The 23,633-nt window shown below is 40.1% G+C and overlaps 1 long non-coding RNA gene across 1 annotated transcript in view; it reads right to left on the bottom strand.

The window, feature by feature from the left end:
- Nucleotides 1-23,633, bottom strand: part of LOC109505634 (uncharacterized) — a 48,027-nt gene that overhangs the window by 11,980 nt on the left and 12,414 nt on the right. Inside the window, exon 2 of the long non-coding RNA XR_002164224.3 lies at nt 1,621-1,934. This is a non-coding gene — a long non-coding RNA (uncharacterized lncRNA). The remainder of the gene's footprint in view (nt 1-1,620; nt 1,935-23,633) is intronic.

The following is a 23,633-nucleotide window of genomic DNA, read 5'->3' as shown; positions in this document are numbered from 1 at the left end:
GTTTAGCGGTCTATGTCAATGAACAAAAATAGAGCAAAGATTCAACTATAATAAAAATAGAGTACAATAACAAAATTACTGGACAAAATGGAGTATAAGAACAGAACTGTTCTCAACAAAATCCTAATCCTAATACATTCTATCTCTAATTTCCTAAAATGAGGTGAAAGAGGATGTATATCACAAAATCATTTCCATTCAAGTTTTTTCTCCAAATTTGTCGAACTAAAATATGTAGCAGGATAGGTCATGGAACCTCAAGACACACTTAATAGATCCCTATGCATAATCACCTATACGTGTAACTATGGATATTTCATATATGCATATGTATCATGTGCTAGTGAGTATAATATGGCAAAGATTATAGTACCATTTATATTGATTTCTTATGATATTAAATTATTCTTAATTGCAGTAAACATATCATACATAAATAACCTATAAAAAGAAGGTATAATTGAAAGGTCTAAAACTAAGGCCATTGGACTAATTACAGTATTGTGGATGGCCTCACTATAGGTAGGAGTGTAGTACTATGGTTAGCTAGTTATGGATTGGAGCATGATCGTGAGCAGTGCAAATGCTAGAAATTAATCATGCATATTAAAAATAATTAAATAATAGAACTATTAATCTGGTAATATATAATTGCATATTAAAACTGCTATTTTAGAGATATGGTAAAAAAAAATCTCGATATGGATGTTGGTATTGTTTATATGTGAGATATATATTAGATATATTAAATAATTATTATCACTAGATTATTGATAAATTATTGTTATGAGTCTTATTATTTTTTTTAAAATTATATATTTATTAAAATTATTATTTTATTTATATTGGTGTGCATATGTGGGGGATTTTTAACGAGCTAATAGCTCATATCAGTATTTTATCTCCTTTCTGGATTGTAAAATGCCAAGCTTTACACGATTTAGAATTTTGAAAAAGGTGATAGATTCTATATTTGATATCAAATGTATTGAGCCCTGTATTTTGGACACTCATTATTTATGAAATATTTTGCTTATCTTATTTTTTAATATATTGTTATTAAGTATTTGGTTCAGATCTATTGACCTAGCATATATTCTAAGGTACCAACGGGATGCATCGTCATGTCATGCAACGGGCCTGAGTGCCAGGTTTCATCTATTTATAGCCTACTGTCCTCTATTATCATATCAAATCAGTATTGATTTATTAATATAATCAGTATTGATTTATTAATTTTCTAATTTGGCAAGTAGCATAAGGCTGGGGCTTATTTTTTTTTTTTTCTTTTTTTTTTTTTTTTTTTGTTCTAAGGGAACATGCATTATTTCAACTCAAACATTTTTTTGGTACAATAGGTTATTTGCTATTTTTTTTTGGATCTGCGACCCATAACACATAAACAGTTGGAAACCAAAAATCACAAAATCATGATACTAATTTGATTTATAGAATAGAAATGCCCAAATTAATCTGTATTTATTTTAAACAAGAGTATCACAAATCCCGCCTTTTCCGAGGGCAGAATCATGAAGAACACAAGATCTGACAAAGCAAGGAGAAGGCAAAAATATTACGGAAATTACAACTTCACTCTAATATCGGAATTTTCAGACGCACCTGTGGCCAAAATCGCACTCACCGCGTGCTTTATCCCGTGGGCAGGCAAGTCGCTGAGGAAGTGCACGACGACGGCCGAGCACTTCTCCTAAAGAAGAGGAAAGGTATTGACTTGAGTCAACCATTTAGATTTTTCAAACCAGTGGCTAGAATTTGGCCTTTCGCGTGCTTGTCCTTGAGTGTGGACCGAGCATCCTTTTTGCGGGATGCGCGGAGGCTGTGGGCCCCATACAAGCCCGTTGCGGGAAAAACCATAATAAAAGACTGTCGGGCAAGCACCGACCCGGCGCGGTAGTCGCGGAACAAAATGAGACCTGTGAATTAGGAAAAGAAAACTGGTAATGGACCGAAGATAAAAATAGTGAAAGGGCAAAAGATATTTGCTAATAATCAACATTTGATCAAATCTAGGAATAATCATCAATGGGTAATAACCCGACGCGGTCTCAATTCATCCAAAAAGAAAAATCATAACCAGCATATAAAAAAAGTGCTGCACCACAATATGGTAGAAAATGAATATCCTCGCGGTCCTAATCGCACAGATTCACATCTTCATTTGTATAAATATTAGGTACAAGAGACCCCCGAATATAACGAAGAAAATTTCTAACATCATACTTACAAACTTCTCTCTTTTTCATCCATCATGTTTCTTCTTGAAACTCTATCTGTTTTGAACATCAGAGGACTCTCATCGAATATATTTTGGCAACCCCCCAATTATTGTTTATAGCTATATATCAACTCTAATGCCGTGCTATGCTTCTCCAACTCCACCAAGCAAAGTAACTCACCTCTCTATCTATCAGGTCAGATTTTGAATATACCAGGTTGGAGTATGGGGAAGGATTCTTTTCTTTTGAGATTTCTCTAGAGAGCTCAGAGAGATGAAGTCCAGATAAAACAATCATCACTCCATCAATCAGCCCCAATAGGAGTCCCACGATTCCTAGCCTAGCCTATGCGGTCTCTTACTCTATAACTAACTCCTGAGGCAGTAACGACAAACCAGTTTAATCTACTCATCCAACAAATATAGAATTTGATGAAGATGGTTCATGATGTATGACACCTGAATCGGATAAGGACCATAGTGCATCTAGATCGACAAGTCTGCCCGGTACAAAATGTTGGTTACTGCCCCAAAAACTCAAGTTGTCTCCAAGAGGATGACCTCTCTGGTGATCATTCCAAATGGATTCTAGTTTGAGAGACTTGGAATCCCTCCAATCGAAAAGGCTCTGCAAGAGGCCAGCCACAATCAAATAATCGAGGAAATGAACCTCAAAATCGAAGCCTTAAGAGAAAGACATGCTGACCAAGGAGAAGATCTGGAGATTACCATCGATCCACCTTTTTCTAAGGCAATTACGGATGAGCCACCACCAAGGAGATTCAAGATTCCCCGTTCGAGATGTACGATGATGGCTCAAACTTGACGGACCACCTTGAGAGCTTTAAGGCTCTTATAATGCTACAGCTGACCACCGATATAGTCTTATGCCAAACTTTCCCAACCACCTTGAGGAAAGCAGGAAGCTACTTTGTCTCGGATCTATTCATTCTTTTGATCAGTTCAGCTGATAGTTCATGGCTCACTTTGTAAGAAGCTTGAGGGATAAGGACTCCACTAGCCTATTCGCAGTGAAGTAGAGGTAAGATGAGTCCCTCAGAAGTTACATCAATCATTTCAACATGGAGATGTTGGAGATTCATAACTTGGATGACAAGACTGCAATATTAGCATCAATGGGCATGTTGAAATTCTATCACTTCTACTTCTCCTTGAAAAAGAGGATTCTCAAGGATGTAACCACATTGCTATCAGGAGCTAAGAAGTACATCGAGGGGTCAAGAGGATGGAGAAGAGTTGACAAAAAGGTCTAGATGTGAAGGAGACAATTGCCCATAATTGAGGAGCATACCACCAGGGTTTGGCAAGTTTACTTCTCTAAATACACCAAGGATCCAAATCTTAATGGAGATAGAATGTCAACGTATTTATGATAGCCGAAGAGGATGGAGACTCCTTCAAACATCAAGAATTTTTGGAAGTGTTATCAGTTCCATAAGGATTACTGACACAGCACTTAAGAGTGCATTCACTTGAAAGATGAGATCGAAGTATTTATCTATCAAGGATATCTTGGGCAATACTTAGAAAACCATTGTTGGGAAGAAAGAGAATTGTGGGATAGGCCCTCCCTTGAGAAATTGGAAAACCATCGACCCACGGCAAGGGTCATTAACACAATCTCGAGAGGACCCATAGCATGAGGGTTGAGTTCATCGGCCTAGAAGAATTATGCTTGAGTAGCTCAAATTGGAGACTTTGCTCCAAAGAGACCAAGATCTGCATAAGATATATATCTTTCTTGGATGTTGATCTGGGTGGTATACAGATCCCTTATGATGATGCAGTTGTAATTTCTTTTGCAATAGCTAATTATGATGTATAGATGGTTTTGGTCGACAACGAAAGCTCCGTGAATATCTTATTCTATGAGGTATTACAAAAAGTGAATCTACTAATAGGTTGGCTTAAGAGAATTGACTCTCCTTTGATTGGTTTCTTTGGAGACCTTCTATTAGTGGAGGGAGTAATCATCCTTCCAGTTACAACTGGCCAAGAACCTCAATAGGCAGCCCTCATGCTAGACTTCTTAGTCATCAAGGTCTTCTTAGCATACAACATAATTTTTGGTCAGTCTGGATTATACATGATGTGAGCTATGGTGTCCACCTATCACTTGATGATGTGATTCTCCATCAGTGGCAGAGTAGGCAAAGTTAGAGTTGAGTAGGTAGTGGCTTGGCAGTGCTATGTAGCCACCCTTAGGAGAAATGAAAAATTGCTAGAGATGTCACCAATCGGAGGTCTGGACATCTGATATGAGTAGAAGGAATAGCATAGAGAACTAATTGAGGAACTTATCTCCATCCTACTTTTTGATGGGAAAAATAGTCGAGCAATCCAAATTAGCTCGTTTCCCAATGAGAAAACAAAGAATCAACTCATCTAGTTCCTCCACTCCAACATCGTTCTATTCGCTTGGTCATATTAAAAAATACGTCTCAAGATTCAGTCCACATGAGCCCACAGCGAGGTCTAGCACAACGAACGGATTCCAACGAGCCCAAAAATAATCCAAACAGAGAAAATACGGGCAAAAGAAGATCGGAGCAGACAGCACGGTGCAAGAAGCGGCGAAGGCCAGCGGCAGACTGGCGGCAGCGCGATCGGGCCCGATGGAGATGCACACATGCTGCCCAACACACGGGCAGGCCCAACACCGGCCCGTGCGTGGGTGCCAAGCCCAGCGGTCCTGCACGGTCCATTATGGACCGTAGGGCACTGGCGGTCCATGGGAGCCGCGTGGACCAAACACGCGGTCCACACATGGTTTAGGATATTTTTTGCACGATCTGACGGCCCGGATCATAGCCAATCACGATCAGATGGCTGAGGTTGATTTCAGACTTGATCAGGTGATCGATGGCCCGAATGTGCGTGATCGGATGGCTCTGGTGTGAGCTAATCATGATTGGATGGTCATGGATAATTCTAGGCTTGATTGGGATTCTGTTTCTTAGTGTAACAGTATTTTGAAATTTTTGGAGTTTATAAAACTCCGATTGATGAGTTGTCAGTTGTGTTGGAAAGCTGATACATCCTGAAAATATAGAAAGGCTTCAAGAGAGATTTTAGAGAGCTTTTGTAAGGATTTTAAGGCTTCTTATTGAAAGACTCTTGTACAAGCATTGAGTGGTGAGTTTCTCTTATATTGATTATATTTTATTCTCTCATAGTGAAGCTTGCACACCCTGTAAAGGTAGGCTTAAAGCTGATCTACGTATTTATACAATAAATTTTATTTTATTTCTTCTTTCTTTCTACTGCACCATGTGGTACCGGATCCTTCGCAACAATTGATATCAGAACAAGGTGGTACCAGAGCATAGGTTGCAGTGGTGGTGATCGAGATAGAAGATAGAGAAGATAAGCACAATCAAGATGAAGATCAACAGATTTGATGAAAAGAGCAATTTCTCTTTATGACAGGTGAGGGTGAAAGATGTGCTCATCCAATAAGAGTTGATCAATGCTCTCTTGTGCGAGGAGAAGTCGACCACCATCAAGGTGCAGGATTGGAAGTGGCTCCAGATACAAGCGGTGAGTATGATCCGCTTGTACCTAACAGATGAGGTAGTGATCTATATGCTTGGTGAGACTTCCTCAATGATGCTGTTGTCGAAGCTCAAGGAGTTGTACATGGCGAAGTCTCTCACCAACACCCTCTTTCTCTGGAGATAGTTCTATCAGCTATGGATGATTGAGGGATAGAGCGTGCAGGAGTATGTCAGCCACTTCTAGAAGATCCTCATCGACCTCCTCAGCGTTGGTGAGAAAGTTGAGGAGAAGACCAGGGCATTGGTCTTATTAGCATTGCTTCTCCCTCCATATGAGTCCTTGATGATTACTCTTTTAGTAAGAAAGAGCACCATCAAGATGGACAAAGTCACCGCAGTGATTCTCCAGAATGAGATTCTTAGGAGAGAGAACCCAGCTTCAAGCTCAGGGGGTGGCAGCTCAACTTTGATGATTTTTGGAGGAGTAGGAGGCAGCATATAGAGCAACAGAAGATTGCGGCAAGGGCGGTCCAAGTCTAGGATGAGAGACTTGGACAAGATCAGATATTATCAGTATGACGAGTGGGGACATCTAATCAGAGATTGCCCTCAACTCAGGGCTCGGATAAGGACTACTGCAGCGACGGTCAGTAGCGAGTCAGAGGATGATGTCCTAGAGATATCTGATGAGGTATCTACTTCTTTTCAGCAATAAATTTTAGTTTCTGTATGCACCTATCATATATATTGCAGAGAGGAGCAGTTTGACTCTCTGAAGAGCAATGGGCATTGTTTATCTATCGGATAGATTGAGCTGTGCGATCAGAGACATCGGGACGGTCAGTTGGAGGACACATGATGGTGTAGTGAGGAGATTGAAAGAGGTCCGATACATATCTGATTTCAGACAGAATCTTATCTCACTAAGTAGACTAGATTCGAGAGGCTACAGGATGATAGTTGATGGAGGAATCCTAAAGGTGTTGTGCAGTGATAGGATTGTTCTGGAGGAGAAGAAGAGGACGAGAGGATATTACTATCTGATGGGGAGTCCAATACGAGGTGGAGCTTCAGAAGTCAGAAAGAGCTCAAAGCGAGGTGGAGCTCCAGATGGAGGTGGTCGGTAACTAGACGAGAGACTTGGGAGGATAAGAGGCGACATCACAGGATGAGATTTCTATTACCACAGGATGATACCCCGAGCAGATCTTTGATCAGAGTGGATACAGCCCATGATAGAGGTAGGATCGAGCGGCTTGGCTCGACTTTCATATTTGTCCATCTATGAGACAGCAGGCATACCCAAGGGCGTGAGGGTGAGATGGATCACAGGCTCTCAGAGATAGGTATAGATCGAATATTGAGTCGAGATGAAGATTGTTAAAAAATATATCTCAAGATTCGATCCATATTGAGCCCACAACGAGGTCCAGGATGATGAATGGAGTCCAACGAGTCCAAGAATAGCTCAAATGAAGTCCAAACAAAGAAAATACGTATGAAAGAAGATCAGAATGGATCGCACGATGCACAAAGCGGTGGAGGCCAATGGCGGCATGGCTGGACCCGATGGAGATGCACGTGTGTTCATGGCCCAGCACACAGTGGGCCCAATGCGGGGATGCACGCAGGCCGGCCCAGCTTGCATAGGCGCCCAGGCCCAACGCTCCTACGCAGTCCACCGTGGACCGTGTGGTGCTGGCGGTCCATGGGAGTCACATGGACCGAACATGCGGTCCACACATGATTCAAGATATTTTCTGCAAGATCCGACGATCCAGATCATAGTCGATCGTGATCGAATGGCTGAGGTTGATTTCAAGCTTGATTAGGTGATTGGTGGCCCTGATGTGCACGATCAGACGGCTCTGATGTGAGCCGGTCACGATCGGATGGCCACGAATAACTCTAGGCTTAATTGAGACTCTGTTTCCTAGTATAACAGTATTTTGATGTTTCTAGAGTCTATAAAAATTCGATTGATGAGCTGTCAGTTGCGTTGGAAAGCTGGTGATATCCTGGAGGTGTAGAAAGACTTCAAGAGAGATTTTAAAAAACTTTTGTAAAGATTTTGGAGCTTACTATTAAGAGACTCTTGTACAATGACTGAGTGGTGAGTTTTTTTTGTATTGATTGTACTTTATTCTCTCATAATGAAGCTTGAACACCCTGTGGAGGTAAGCTTGAGGTCGATCCACGTATTTATATTGTGTTTCTTATTGTGTTTCTTTTTTTTTTCTGTTGCACCATATGGTACCGGATCCTTCGTAACAGGTCGGCTACCAAATATAAATTTTTTTTTTATGATGCATAAGTTAAATGTAAGTCGTAAGTATCATTCAGTCGATCAAAAAAAGTGGAACTTTCTCTTCAAGATCCTAATAAATGTGAGAAATTTCGAATAGACCGAGGGATGCCAATTGGTGTTTGATAAGCTAAAGCAAAACCTCAGTCTCCACCACTTCTCACCAAATTCGAGATTGGGAAGAATCTATACTTCTACATGGCCATCTCCCTTATAGTAGTTAACTCAATTCTTGTTAGGAAAGAGATCAAAAACTAGAAGCCTATCTATTATGTGAACAAATTACTTCAGATGTTGAGATAAGATACCCAAGAATGAGAAAAATAGCTTATACTTATCATAGCTCGAAGGTTGTGACCATATTTTTAAAATCACATTATTATCATCATAATTGGTCAACCATTGAAGCAAGTATTACATAGATTAAAAATTTCTAGTTGCTTAGCCAAGTAGGCCATTGATCTTGGAGAGTTCGATATAAATTATCAATCTAGATTTGGTATAAAAGCACAGACCCTTGATGACTTCACCATTGAGGGTGTGCTTGTTTGGGGGGAGTGGAGGTTTAGAATTGAAATGGGAATGGATGACTCCTATTCCAACCATTTGGTTGGAAGAAGTCTCATTCCGATTTTAATTTTAGGATGGAATGCAATGGCCCAATCTATTAGATTTTCTATAGGTATTAGTGCATGTAGATTTTAAAATTTTTTTAAATCTAAAATATAATAAAAAATTAGATTAAAATATTTTTAATTTAAACATATATCATCTTATGAAAGTACCTATAGATCTAGTTTATATACTGAAATTAACATAAACTGATTTTAGAATGAATAAGCAAAAGTCTGTGATCAATTCACACATCTGAATCATTTTTCTTTTGCCTAAAACCTATAACTAGGGTTGAATCCGATTCAATCCCTAGATCTGAGATTGAACAGGCTTTGAATCAGCAGCACAAGCATCCTGTCTCTACGGATATCTATAGAGCCGATCTGGATAGACTCCTCTTAATCCTTCTTGCTTGAACTGAAAGTCTGAATGGGCTTGAACCAAGCCTGAATAGGGATAAAGTTGTGAACCCTTTTGATCTTTCTTTCTTGATTCTTGAAAAAGACAAAAATCTTTCTTGATTGCTCAACTAATTAAGAAGAATAATAATCAAGAAGTAGTTGTAATTAACTCTCAACAAACTTGAGAGAAAAAGAAAGAAACCATCAATAATTTATGGCACCAACCCTTGACACCAACATAAAATTGCTTCTCTCTAAGATCCAAAAAGGGGACGTCTAGAGAGAGAGGGCGTGGGTAAGAGAGAGGGAGGAGAGGAGGCATTGGGCACAATAATAGGTGGCAGCAAGGATGGAAAAGCATGAGATTATGTGAGAAGTAACACTAGGGTCCTTTAAATAGACAACATAAGGGTGTTATAATCAAATTAGGATCCCTCCTCCTAATCATATTAAAAGTTCTAGCTTAAATATACTTGGACCAAATAAATAGAGTGCCACCCATAACTCACTCACGCCTACACCCAATGCTAGGCGTCCCATCACATGGGATCCAATTAAATGTTCACAAATCAGCCCACATGGTTTCATCAATCAAGAATTTCTTTCTTGATTTAATCCAAACCATAAATTAAGTATCCAACTATTGGAGGCCATTGAATCAAATTCAATCAGGTTCAAATCAAGTATAAAAATTGACTAATGCTTATCATATAAGCAAACTAACTACAAGAGAAATTAGGTTCACCTAACTGCAAGTAAGGTTAACATAAACCCAATAAGATTTCTCTAAATTCATATTAATTGATGTCTCATAAGCTCAATTATAACCAATCCAGATCTTGTCTCTTTATGTGTGACTTCATAGGTTCAATTCTATCTAGTAGTGAGATATATCATGATCTCTATCATAGGTATTATTGAAACCCCTTTCAGTGAGTTGGAACAGTTCCACTCTAACTTAACAAGGATCATTGATCCAAAATGATCTTATTGAGTACTCACAATTCATCAGTGATATCTAGCAATATATAGTGACAATCCAGTAGAATCAAAATAGAACCTCTAGATGTAGTTGACATATAATATAGTCCCTCTATCATGACTCTCGACTAGAGGATAAATCATGGATAAATCGTCAAATATCATCATCAGTCATATGATAGATCCAATCAGCTTAAGTCTATTAGTGATTCTAAATGAAAATTTTCTTTCGTCAATCATACTGCTATGACCATAGACTTATGGACTCAGCTTTTCAAATCTCATAGGATTATTTTTCTCTATCAAGATCGATAGATCCCATCTAGATGCACATCTTGCTCACACAGCTCAACCAATTAAAGCCAACATTCACTACAAAGACTCACAATCAAATCAATACTTATGTGTAGTCAAACTACAGCAGTTTTACTTTGAGCAATTGTGACACCATAGGTCAACGGATTAATCACACAACTACAGCATTGAGATGATCATTGACAACTGGATAAAAATCCATATGATCTCGCATATGATCACGCTCAATACTAGTTATTCTCTAACAACTATCCGCACTCGTCGCTTAGTGTCGCTACACTATAGACTAAAGACTTATCTATCTCAAAGTAAGCAAATCGTGTGTCGGTCTATCTTGATGGATTACCATCCCCGTAACTATCTTATGATCGAAAGTAATTTAGAAATTGATCATACATGGCTCTAATTCTCAACACTTAAGAATATGTATCGTAATATCAATTTCAAGGATGATTCAATGATGCATAATACTTGAATAAAAAATAAAAAATTATCTTTTATTGATTAAATTAATAATTTAAGTATAAATTTATATCATAGAATAAAAATATGTCAGCCAATAATTGATTTCTAGGACATACATCTAACAATCTCTCACTTGGACTAAAATCAATTAGCCATTAATCTAAACTCCATCTTTCCAAGGTGGGCTTCTATTTTGGACTGACTCAACTGCTGTATCAGTAGATCTGCCATGTTATCAGTAGAGTCTATTTTTCGCATCTCGACATATTACTTCTCAAGATAGTCACATATGATATGAAACTATCATTCAATGTGCTTTGATTTTTGATGAGATTGGAGCTCCTTAGCAAATGCTATGGCTCCATTGTTGTCATCATACAGCAGTATGAAACTGCTGTTCAATGTGCTTGAACCAAGTTCCGCGATAAACTTTTTAAACTAAAAGATTTCTTTTGTAGCATCCAAAGCGGCGACATACTCAACCTCTATGATCAAATCTGTGATGATGCTCTACTTGGAATACTTTCAACTGACTGCACCATCATTGCAAATGAACACATACCTCGATGTAGACTTTCTATCATCAGAATCTGACATGAAGTTTGAATCTATATAATCCTCATTCATAATTCAAGTGCTCCTCCAACGATCAAGAATAAATCTTTAATCCTTCATAAGTACTTAAAGATATTCTTCACAGCTATCCAGTGCTCCTTATCTAGATTTGACTGATACCTGCTTGTGACACTCACAGCAAGGATAATATTAGGTCGAGTACATAGCATGGCGTGTATGAGGCTTTCTATTGTCAAAGCATAAGAGATCCTACTCATATGCTCGATCTCCTCAGAAGTGGTAGGATACATCATCTTGGAGAGTTGAATACCATACCTAAGAGGTAGCAAATATCTTTTAGAATTTTTTATGCTGAACCGCTTCAGCACTTTCTCTATGTACATCTTTTATGACAGGCCAAGCATCCTTCTAGATTTATCTTTATAAATCTTTATCCCAAGGATATAGGATGCTTTTCCTAGATCTTTCATAGAGAATTTCTTAGACAACCAAGCTTTGATCAAGGTCAACATGAAAATATCATTTTCAATAAGGAAGATATCATCTACGTACAGTACGAGGAAGACAAGCATGCTCTCACTGACCCTTTTGTAAACATAATATCGCTCTTCATTTTTAATGAATCAAATGATTTGATCGTATCATCAAAATGAAGATTCCAGCTCTGAGAAGTCTGTCTTAGTCTATAGATGGACCTTTGCAGCTTACAGACTCGGTGATCATTGTCATCGGATGTGAAATTCAGAGATTGCTCCATATAAATATCTTTCTCAAGATATCTATTCAGAAAAGTAGTTTTCACATCCATCTGTCTGATTTCATAATCATAGTAAGCTGCAACAGCAAGCAATATGCGGATGGATTTCAGCATAGCTATAGATAAAAAAGTATTATGATAGTCAATACCTTCGCACTGACTATAATCCTTCACCACTAGCCTCGTCTTATAGGTATCTACCTTACCATCAGTATCTATTTTTCTTTTATAGATCCATTTATATCTAATAGGAATAATTTTCTCAGGTGGATCCATTAAGGTCCATACCTAGTTCGAGTGTATTGAGTTAATTTTTGACTTCATTGCACCTAGCCATTTTTCAAAATTAATATCAGACATCGCCTCACCAAAAGTACTAAGATTATCACCATGATCGTCATCTCCCATAAGGAACACTTCTTCTACATCCTCTTTCAGTATACCCATGTATCTTTCAGGTGGATGGGAGATTCTACTTGATCTATAAGGTGGAGGTGGAACATCAACTACTGACTCATCATGAATAGATTTTTGAGAATTTTTAGCTTGTTCCTCTTCAGAGATATTCTCATCGAGCTCAATTAATCTCCCACTACCGCCATCCTGGATAAATTATTTTTCTAGAAATGTGGCATTGAGACTCATAATCACATTGTGATTGTATAGAAAGTAAAAATAGTACCCCATAGATTTCTTGAGATATCTTATAAATCAAGCTATAATAGATCTATCCTCTAATTTATCAGCTTTCTGTCTCTTGACATAGGCTGGACATCTCAAAGTCTTAAGGTAACTCAGACTTGACTTCTTACCATACTATGTCTTATATGGTGTGGTAGGAATGGATTTAGAAGGAATCCTATTTAAAATATACATCGTGGTAAGTAAGACGTATCCCTAAATAAATAAGGATAAATCTATGAAACTCATCATGGATCGGACCATATCTAATAGGATCCTATTTCTTCTTTCGGATATCTCATTGAGTTGAGGTGTGCCGAGAGGAGTCCATTAAGAGACTATGCCTTCTTCTTAAGATATTTCAAAAATTCAGTACTTAGATATTTTCCTCCTCGATCAGATCATAGGATTTTTATGGATTTATCTGTTTGCTTCTCTACCTTATGCCTAAATTCTCTAAACTTTTTAAAGGCTTCAGACTTGTGTTTCATGAGAAATACATCTCCGTACTGTGACAAATCATTAGTAAAGGTAATGAAGTAACTATAACCATCTCGGACCTGCACATCAAATAGGTTGCATACGTCGGTGTGTATTAGGGCTAGTAACTCAGTGGCCCTTTTTTCTTATCCCACAAAAGGTAATCTAGCCATTTTTTCTCGAAGATATGATTCATAGGCTGAAATTGACTCAAATTTAAAACTCAAATTTAACTAAGTCTAGGATCCTATCTTTTTTCAGTTTGTTTATCCTATCCTCTTCAATATGGCCAAGCCTATGGTGCCACAAGTATTTATGGTTAAATTCATCTCTAGATCTCTTTTGACCTACGGTACTCACTACTTGCTCATTTAGGTTCACATTAGCATCAACATGCAAGTGATAAAGACTGTCAATCAAAAAATTAGATGCAACCAATTTATTTTATAAATAAATAAAATAAAAATCTTTATTAAATTAAAAAATAGATCCATCCTATGCTAGTATAAAACTTGAAATCAGATTTCGGCTGGCTACAGGAACAAAATAAAAGTCTTTTAAATCTATTCTAAAACCTGACGGTAATCGAAAAGAATAGGTTCCAATGGCCTCTACAGTAATTTTTGCTCCATTGTCAATCCGAAGGATCATATCATCTTGCCTCAACCTCTTACTTCCTATTAGATCCTACATTGAAGTACGTATATGTGCACTCGAACTAGAGTCCAATATCCAACTAGAAGTAGAAGAAATTGCTAGGTTAGATTCTATTACAAGCATGCCTTCACAAGGCATTTCATTTTTTTTTCTTTAGGCTCTTCAGAATAGAGTGCCTTAAACCCTTCAAGGTTCTCTCAGCAGTGACCAGCATATTGATCAATTCGGATAATTTGTAATCCAATTTATTCATATGATAGTTTATGATAAACTGTCCAAATAAATTAGTCAGGGATTAGAAGATCAAATCCACCTTTAATTTTCTCTGTATATTTAGCCTGAGCTTCTCAAGCTCCTTAAAGTCCTTGATTATTGTCATACAATGATCGTGGATTGATTGCCCGTCATGCATCTTCATATTCAACAACTGCTTGGATAATTTAAAGTGCATGGTCCGACTCTGCTCACCATACAACTCTTATAGATGAGTGATCATGATATGGGTAGTGAACATGTACTCATGTTGGCTCTACAACTCGTTTGACATGAAAACCAGCATATAGCACTTCACCTTAAGGTCATCATCCATCCATTTGTTCAGAGCAGCTCTTTGCTCTGTCGTAGCATGGGCTGATAAGGTTGGGGCATGCTGGTCGAGTATATACCCAATCTTCTTGGATGTTAGGACTATCCTGAGGTTTCTGAGTTAATTCTTAAAATTTATGCCAGTCAGATGGTAGGTTTTAAGGATGCGGGCTAGTGGGTTAGAGGTCGGCATTATTTATCTGTAAGAGTAGAGATTCTAGTTAGATATTTGTACTTAAATTTATAATTGCTCTAGAAACTTTTAGATGCAAATAGATCCACTATTTTTTTGAATTTTGACTCCCTAGGTGGAAAGCGAAAATCCAACACGACCAATACAAGATTTCTAGTAGGTGCTGCGATCCCACCAATGTCGTGCATCTCATCTAATAGTTATTGATGATATGTACATCGATGCGTAGGTAATTTTTTTTTTAGATGCTTCTTTAAGCATATTGCAGTGACTTGGTCTCTAAGTTATGAGAGCTCATATAACACAAATTGTCCTACTTCTTAGTTAAGCCAAATCCACTGTTCACAAGTAGGTGTAAAGTGGTCATTGAGTCCCTTAGATAACACATATTGGGTCCAATCCATCTTCACCCTGGAGCAACTCTTTGCTAGTAGAGTGATTACATATTTTCGATGTAATTGAACCACTATAACCAATCAAAAATAGTCAATGCCAATACCATGTCCGTACTTCTACAACGGTGGAAGATCATAAGGCTTAATATTAATTAAGAAGATTTAGGTCAGATTTCATCTAATCAGTCATCATATGACTGATCTAACTGGTATGAGCTAAATCAAAATACCTTAGCAACTAATGAGCCCAATCATCTAATTGGCCAGATAAGTGAGATCAGTGAGAGGGTATGCTATTAACTCGTCAGAGGTAAAATTGTCTAGGTGAGTAGCCTCCAAATTAAAAATCACTGATCGAGACTTGTCTTAGACACCAAATGATTTATTGATTTCAATTAGTTAACTTAGGTGAGTTAGGTTCAAGCCATAAAATCGAATTAGGTCCTTAGGTTAACTCAATTCTACATATGGGATTCAATCGACTCAATCTACAATACTTGTAGAATCATAAGCTTAATTGATCCAAACTAAATCAACACTTGACTTAGTTTAGTCAATAGCTACATCGATTTTTATCCAATATGATTTAATCATAACCCAAAAGGTAATCCAATTACATGACCTAATGCAAAACTACCTATGCCCAACGATTCATACACACACTAATTTTAGACCATAAAAATAATTTTTAGATCTAAATTTATTACATAAAAAGTAAATTTTTATTTCTCAAAATACTTTCAAAATATGTATGCAATCATATTTCATATATATGAAAAAATTTAAAATTTTTAGAAATCAATTTTAGATCTAAATATACCATTATATATTGTATATATGAAAAATTTAGATTGCAGAAATTTAATTTCTAACTTATGCATGCTTTCATATATCGCAAATATGAATAAAAATTAGAACTAAAATACTTTTCAGATCTGCATATAAACACATATATCGTGTGTATGATCTAAATTAAAATTTTGAAAATAATTTTTAAAACTTTTATGCAACTTTCATACATATGAACATGTGGCTCTGATACCATAGTTGGATTTTCTACAAGTGCTAATGCATGTAGATTTTAAATTTTTTTAAAATCTAAAATATAGTGAAAAAATTAAATTAAAATATTTTTAATCTAAGTATGCATTTATCTTATAAAAGTATCTATAGACCTAGTTCATATGCTAAAATTAACATAAATTGATTTTAGGATGAATAAGTAAAAGTTTGTGATCAATTCACATACCTAATCACTTTCTCTTTTGCTTGAAATCTATAAATGGGGTTGAATCCGATTCAATCTCTGGATCTAGGATTGAACAAGCTCTGAATCAGTAGCACAAGCATCCTATCTCTATGGATATCCATAGGGCCGATTTGGATAGGCTCCTCCTAATCCTACTTGCTTGAACCAAAAGCTTGAATAGGCTTGAACCTAGCTTGGATATGGATGAAATAGTAAACCCTTTTGATCTCTCTTTTCTGATTCTTGAAGAACTCAATAATTTTTTTGATCACTCAACTAATTAAGAAGAACAGCAACCAAAAAGTGGTTGTAACTAACTCTCAACAAATTTGAGAGAAAAAGGAAGAAACCATCAACAACTATAGTGCCAACCCTTGACACCAACATAGGATTGCTGCCCACTTCTCTATAAGATCCAAAAAAGGGACGTCTAAAGAGAGAGGGCATGGGCTAGAGAGAGATAACAGGGGAGGTATTGGGCACAATGATAGGTGGTGGCAAGGATGGGAGAGAATGAGATTATGTGAGAAATAAGGTTAGGATCCTTTAAATAGATAACATAAGGGTATCCTAATCAAATTAGGATCTCTCCTTTGAATCATATTAGAAGTCCTAGCTTAAATATATTGGGACCAAATAAATAGAGTACGATCCATAACTCACCCACACCCACACCCAGTGCTAGGCGTCCCATCACATGGGATCCAATTAAATGCTCACAAATCAGCCAACATGATTTTATCAATCAAGAAACTCTTTCTTGATTTATGCAAACCATAAATTAAGCATCCAACCATTAGAGACTATTGAAGTAAATTCAATTAGGTTCAAATCAAGTATAGGAATTGGCTAATACTTATTATATAAGAAAACCAACTACAAGAGGAATTGAGTTCACCTAGGTACTAGCAAGGTTAACATGAATCCAATAAGATTTCTCTAAATCTATATTAATTGGTGCTTCATAAGCCCAATTATAACCAATCTTAGTCTCTCCCTTTATGTGTGATCTCATAGGTTCAATTCTGTCTAGTAGTGAGATATACCATGATCTCTATCATAGGTATCACTAAATTTTTTTTTCAGTGGATCGGAATAGTTTCACTTTAACTCGATAAAGATCATTGATCCAAAATGATTCTACTGAGCTCTCACAATCCACCAGTGACATCTAGCAATATGGAGTAGCAATCTAGCAAAATTAAAATAGAACCTCTAGGTGTAGTTGATGTATGATACAGTCCCTCTATCATGATTTTTGACTAGATGGCAGATCATGTAGACCTATCAACGGGTTGGGTTCGGGTCAAAACCTAGATATCCAAACCCAGACCCGATCTTAGGTACCGGACCCAGACCCAGACCCGAATACCCGATGGGTCTAGCCTTGAAGTATCAGATCTGGACCCTAATGGGTCCTGAGTATCCGGACTTGATTTCGGGATCAGAAACTCATATTTAAAGTCTCAAAAAAAAATCTAAAAGTTATACAAGAACCTAGAAAAATTTTTAAAAATTATGCAATCATATGATCATACAAATAAAAGTATAAAAGTTGTTCAAATTTAATAAGTAAAACTTCAATTAAAGCATCCAAAAATATAACAATAAATAATTATAATAATAACATACAATTATAATATATATATATATTATTCAGGTTCTGAGTCTATTAGGTGTGGGTATTAAATATCCAGACCCTATCTGTTTATATGATGATTTATTGGAACTGGATCTGGATCCTGAAAAATGGGTCCAATACTAATACTAGACCTGAATCCATCAGATAAATACCCATGGGTCTCAGGTCTAGATCTGATCCGTTGACAGCTCTAGCAGATCATGGATAAATCATCAAACGTCATCATCAATTATATGATAGATCCAATCAGCTCAAGTCCATTAGTAATTCTAAATAAAAACTCTTTTTTATCAATCACAATGCTATGGCCATAGACTTGTGACTCAGCTTCTCAAATCTTATAAGACTACTCCTCTCTATCAAGATCGATAGATTCCATCTAAATGCACACTTTGCTCACACAGCTCAACCAACTGAAGCCAACATCTACTACAAAGATTCATAATCAAATCAATACTTATGTGTAGTAAAACTATAGCAGTTTTAGAGCAACTGTGACATCGCAGATCAAAGAACCAGTCATACGGCTACAACATCGAAATGATCACTGATGATTGGACAGAAATTTATGTGATCTCTCATATGGTCATGCCCAGTACTAGTTATTCTATAACAACTATCCGCACTTACTGCTCAGTGTCTCTACACTGTAGACTATAGACTTATCTATTCTGAAGGTAGAGAACCGTATGTTGGTCTATCTTGATGGATCATCATCTCTATGACTATCTTATGATCGAAAATAATTTAGAAACCGATCATACATGACTCTAATTCTCAACAATTGAGAATACGTATCGTAACATCAATTTCAAAGATGATTCAAAGACATATAATACTTAAATAAAAAATAAAAATTTATCTTTTATTGATTAAATCAATAGTTTAAGTATAAATTTGTGTTATAGAATAAAAATATATCTGCCAACAATTGGCTTCTAGGACATACATTCCAATCTACATAAAACTCAATCCCTACTCTACTCTATGTGTTGGGTATAAAATACCCCCAGCCGAAGTCCTCAACAGAATCAACGACTCCGCCCACGATGCCGACCTCAAAGGGAGACTCCGCCCGGGCTCCTACGGGAGCCGGGCTTCACCCTCGGCTCCAACGGCTGCAGACAGACTTCGTCCGGACTCCTACGGGAGCCGGACTCCGCCGACAACTTCGACCGCAAGTAGACTCCGCCCAGACTCCTACGAGAGCCAGGCTCCGTCCTCAACATCAACTGCTGGTAAGCCCCGTCCGGACTCCTACGGGAGCCGGACCTCGCCTTTGACTTTAATTGCAGGAAGACTCCGCCCGGGCTCCTACGGGAGCCGAGCTTCGCCCTCGGCTTCAATGGCTGCAGACAGACTTCGTCCGGACTCCTACGGGAGCCGGACTCCGCCAACAACTTCAACTGCAAGCAGACTCTATCCGGACTCCTACGGGAGCCGGACTCCGCCAACAACTTCAACCGCAAGCAGACTCCGTTCGGACTCCTACGGGAGCCGGACTCCGCCAACAACTTCAACCGCAAGCAGACTTCGTCCGGACTCCTACGGGAGCCAGACTCCGTCGACGACTTCAACCACGAGTAGACTCCGCCCGGACTCCTACAGGAGCCGAGCTTCGTCCTCAACCTCAACTGCCGGTCTGGACCCCCTGGCAGGCCACGGTAACGGACAACACTACTCCACTCCCTGCGGCGGACCCTACGCAGCTCCATTATTCCCTGGCAAGCCATATTAACGGCCACGATTCTGCTCCACTCCCTACGGCGGATCCTGTGCGATTCCACCACTCCCTGATGAGTCACAACAGCGGACGTCGCTCCACTCCCCGTAATTGATTCCACGTGGTGAGCCACGATGATAGCCACGATCCCACTCCACTACCCTCTGCAATAAATTCTTCCTGACTCTGGGCGGCCCACTGCCAGACGGTTACGGATGTCGCTGTCAGGCTACAGCCCCCTTCGCCTATAAAAGGGACCCCAGATACGTTATTCTCTAAGCTCTCATTTTTTCATCTTAAAACTCTGCTAAATTCTCCGTTCGAGCACTCTATTCTTGTTGAGGCAGAGAACTGACTTGAGCGTCGGAGGGTCTTGCCGGAGCAACCCCACCTCCGGTTTAGACTTCCTTTGCAAGTCCCGACGGCGACCGCGACTTCCCCGACTCCAGCTTCTCCGGCGCAAGCGAATTTTTGCACCAACAAGATTGGCGCTAGAGGAAGGGGTGTGTCTTCGCAATACCCTTGTTCTTAAAGGAGCGCTCAACGGATCCACTTCCGGCCATCTTTTCCGGCACCCACTCCTCCTTCCCTCATCTGATGCCTTCTCGCGAGGCCTTTGCACAACTACCTCCGACTATGGTCGTCGATAAGGAGTGGTCGGATGGCCAGCCTCTGTCAGATTCCGTCAACGCCATCTCGGGGAAATCCCGACGGGAGGCAACCAACATACCAGCTGCATCCCCCAAGCGGCAAAAAGTTGAAGAACCCATAACCTTTACCGAAGAAGACACCCAGGGAGTCCAATTCCCTCATAACGACGCGGTCGTAGTTTCCTTGAATATAGCGAATTACGACGTCCGTCGCATTCTTGTCGACAACGAAAGTTCGGCCGACATCTTGTTCTACGATGCCTTTTCAAGAATGTCCGCTCTTGGCGGTCATCTGAAACCGATTTGCTCCCCCTTGATAGGGTTTACCGGTGACGCCATTCCGACGGAGGGAATGATAGCTCTGACTGTGGCCGCGGGTCAGTATCCAAAGCAGTCCAGGGCTCTGGTGAATTTCTTGGTGGTAAAGGCGCCATCCGCCTACAATGCAATCCTTGGCCGACCCGGTCTCAATGCTCTCAGAGCAGTCATTTCAACCTACCATTTGAAGTTGAAGTTCCCCACCAACCAGGGGATCGGAGAGGTCTGGGGAGACCAAGCCCTGGCCAGACATTGCTACAACATCGCCTTGCAAAGAAGCGATCGGGCTGACCCCTATCCCGTCGATGGATTGGATGCTCACGACAACCTCACCGAAGAAAGGGGCGGCCCAATCGAAGATCTGGTACCAGTCCCCCTGAATGATGGGAATGCGGAGCATGTGGCGTTAATTGGCTCCAACCTGGGGGAGGAGGTGCGGACGCGTCTTATTGATTTCCTCCGAAGGAATGCGGACGTTTTCGCTTGGGTTCCGGCGGACATGCCGGGGATTGACACGGAAGTCATGGAGCATCATCTGGCAGTCGATCCGAAGCATCGACCGACAAAAGAAAAAATCCGGAGTCATGCCCCAGAGAGGCAGAAGGCGATAGCCGAGGAAGTGGATAAGCTTCTCAAGGCCAGATTCATTAAGGAAGTCAATTATCCTGATTGGATTTCCAATGTTGTTTTGGTCAAGAAAACAAACGGCAAGTGGAGGATGTGCATAGACTTCAAAAAGCTGAATAAGGCTTGTCCAAAGGACAGCTACCCCCTTCCCCGAATCGACCAATTGGTGGACGCGACCTCAGGCCATGAGCTCCTCACCTTTATGGACGCGTTCTCCGGCTATAATCAAATTAGAATGGCGTCGGAAGATGAAGAAAAGACAGCTTTCATCACTAATCGCGGCCTTTACTGTTACAGGGTCATGCCTTTCGGCCTCAAGAATGCGGGTGCAACCTACCAACGGTTGGTGAACAAAATCTTCAAAGAACAGATCGGCCAAAATATGGAGGTCTACGTGGATGATATGCTCGTAAAAAGCAAGTCTTCCAGAAATCATGTCGCCGACCTTGAGGAAACCTTTGACGCTCTTCGAAAGTATAGAATGAAGCTGAACCCAACTAAATGCGCTTTCTAGGTAACCTCAGGAAAGTTCATGGGCTTCATGGTGTCAGGGCGCGGGATTGAGGCCAATCCAGAGAAAATTTGCACCATCCAGGAGATGACCGCCCCAAAGTCGATCAAAGAGGTTCAGCGCCTCACAGGGAGGATAGCGGCTCTTAATCGCTTCGTCGCGAGGTCGGCCGAACGATGCTTGCCCTTCTTTCAAACCCTCAAGCAGCCGAAGAATTTCTGTTGGACCTCTGAGTGCCAACAGGCGTTCGAAGAGTTAAGAAGCTACCTTGGCTCACCCCCGCTGTTGGCAAAGCCTGAACCTGGGGAGGAACTATTTTTGTACCTAGCGGTCTCTCCCATGGCCCTCGCGGCCGTCCTTGTCAAAGAAGAAGCGAAAGTCCAGCGATCGATCTACTACATTAGTCGCGCACTGAGGGACGTCGAGACCAGGTACACCAAATTAGAAAAATTGACTTACACCTTGTTGATTGCAGCTCGGAGGCTCCGACCCTACTTTTAAGGGCACACCGTGACACTACTCACCGACCAACCAATCAAGGCGGTCCTGCACCGGGCAGATATCTCCGGGAGGATGGCGAAATGGGCGATCGAGCTCACAAAATTCGATATCAATTATCGACCCAGGCCAGCAGTGAAGGCCCAAATACTGGCAGATTTCATAGTAGAGTGTACCATCCCAGAAGAGGCTGAACTTGAACAAAGCAAAGGTGACGACCTGAAGTCCCAATCGAACTCCCCCAACGAAGAGGCTAATCCCTCCGATCGCTTTTGGACCCTCTATGTGGACGGATCTTCCAACATGTCGGGCGCAGGCGCAGGCCTGATTTTGGTCAGTCCAGAGGGGGTCATCGCGGAGTACGCCCTGTGTTTCGAGTTTCTCGCAACAAACAATGGAGCAGAATATGAAGCTCTGATCGCAGGACTAAGGATCGCCAAAGAACTGGGAATAGGTCAACTCCGGGTACACAGCGACTCCCAACTAGTGGTGGGACAAGTCAGCGGGAGTTATGAAGCGCGGGAGGACAGTATGGCCAAATATCTTGAGAAAGTAAAGGAGCTTACCCCCGCCTTTAGCAGCTTCGACATTAGGCAGATTTCAAGGTTGGAGAATACCAGAGCCGACCTTCTCTCCAAGCTGGCAACGTTGGCTCCGTCCGAGTTGCCCAAAGGCGTTCTCTTTGAAGTTCTGAAGCATCCGAGTATAGAAGAGTCACGGCCCGTGATGGAGATTAACCACGAACCCAGCTGGATTGACCCCCTGATAATCTATCTCAAAGATGGAGTCCTCCCCCAAGATGCGAAAGAAGCTCGGAAGCTCCGAAATCAAGCCTCCAAATACCTCCTTTATGAGGGGAAATTGTACAAGAGATCATACTCTTTGCCCCTCTTAAAATGTCTCCGGCCCTCGGAAGCTGACTACGCCTTGTGGGAAATACATGAAGGAATTTGCGGGAACCATTTGGGAGCTAGATCTTTATCCCACAAGTTGCTCCGCCAAGGATATTACTGGCCAACGATGCATCATGATTCGATTGAATATGTCAAAAAGTGTGATCGATGCCAGAGATACGCCAACGTCCAGAGACAGCCCGCCACCGAGCTCACACCCTTGAGTGCCCCATGGCCTTTTGCACAATGGGGGATGGACATCCTTGGCCCCTTTCCCATGGCGTCTGGACAAAGGAAGTTTCTCCTTGTAGCGATCGACTACTTCACCAAATGGGTTGAAGCCGAACCACTAGCAAAAATCA

Source organism: Elaeis guineensis, chromosome 3, assembly GCF_000442705.2.
Source record: "Elaeis guineensis isolate ETL-2024a chromosome 3, EG11, whole genome shotgun sequence".
NCBI classification, from domain to species: Eukaryota; Viridiplantae; Streptophyta; class Magnoliopsida; order Arecales; family Arecaceae; genus Elaeis; species Elaeis guineensis.
This window is presented reverse-complemented; position numbering and strand designations above follow the sequence as displayed.